Source organism: Myotis davidii, unplaced genomic scaffold, assembly GCF_000327345.1.
Source record: "Myotis davidii unplaced genomic scaffold, ASM32734v1 scaffold17, whole genome shotgun sequence".
NCBI classification, from domain to species: domain Eukaryota; kingdom Metazoa; phylum Chordata; class Mammalia; order Chiroptera; family Vespertilionidae; genus Myotis; species Myotis davidii.
In genome coordinates this window covers 4,535,753-4,536,517 of record NW_006288624.1, presented here as the reverse complement: position 1 = coordinate 4,536,517, position 765 = coordinate 4,535,753, and positions in this window count along the sequence as shown.

The window sequence follows — 765 nt, the reverse complement described above, 5'->3', positions numbered from 1 at the left end:
TTCTGCTGGGGAAGGGGTTAAGAGGTTTTATTCCCTCCCTAACTTCAGGGGAAAATCCCTACCTGGGGAAACAACCTTTCTCGGAGAGGTGACCTTGGTTAAAACACAGCGCCAAGAAGGTGAGCAAACATATTAAGAACAGTATGCCATATATGCCAGGTCCCTTGAAACAGCAAGGATGGACCAGCTCCCGGCAGAACTGTCCATGTGAAGCTCTTAACCTGTGGGTGTGTATATACACACCCTGCACAAGCCCACACACCAGGAGCCAGCGACAGCCTCTGCGCGACTACAGAGGAGGTATGGGGAGCAGTGGCTGCCGAGGCGGGGAGGGTACGGGAAGGACGGTCCGCGAACAGTTCTCGGGCCCCTCGGAGCTGAATCCCTGGGAGCGTGCACTACATAAGGCGCATGGAAGTTGACCTTACAGGCCAGTGGTTCTCAACCTTCCTAATGCCACGACCCCTTAATACAGTTCCCCATGTTGTGGTGACCCCCAATTTCATTGTTACAAATTGAACATAATTAAAGCATCGTGATTAATCACAAAAACAATATGTAATTATATATGTGTTTTCCGATGGTCTTAGGCGACCCCTGTGAAAGGGTCGTCCGACCCCCAAAGGGGTCGCGACCCACAGGTTGAGAACCGCTGTTTGAGGCTGTCGTGCGGCTGGAACCAGAGCACAGCAGCGACCCCAGGGAGGGAGGAAGGACCGGGCACACCCTGCACTGGCCGTCATGGAAAGAGCTGTCCAGCAGCGG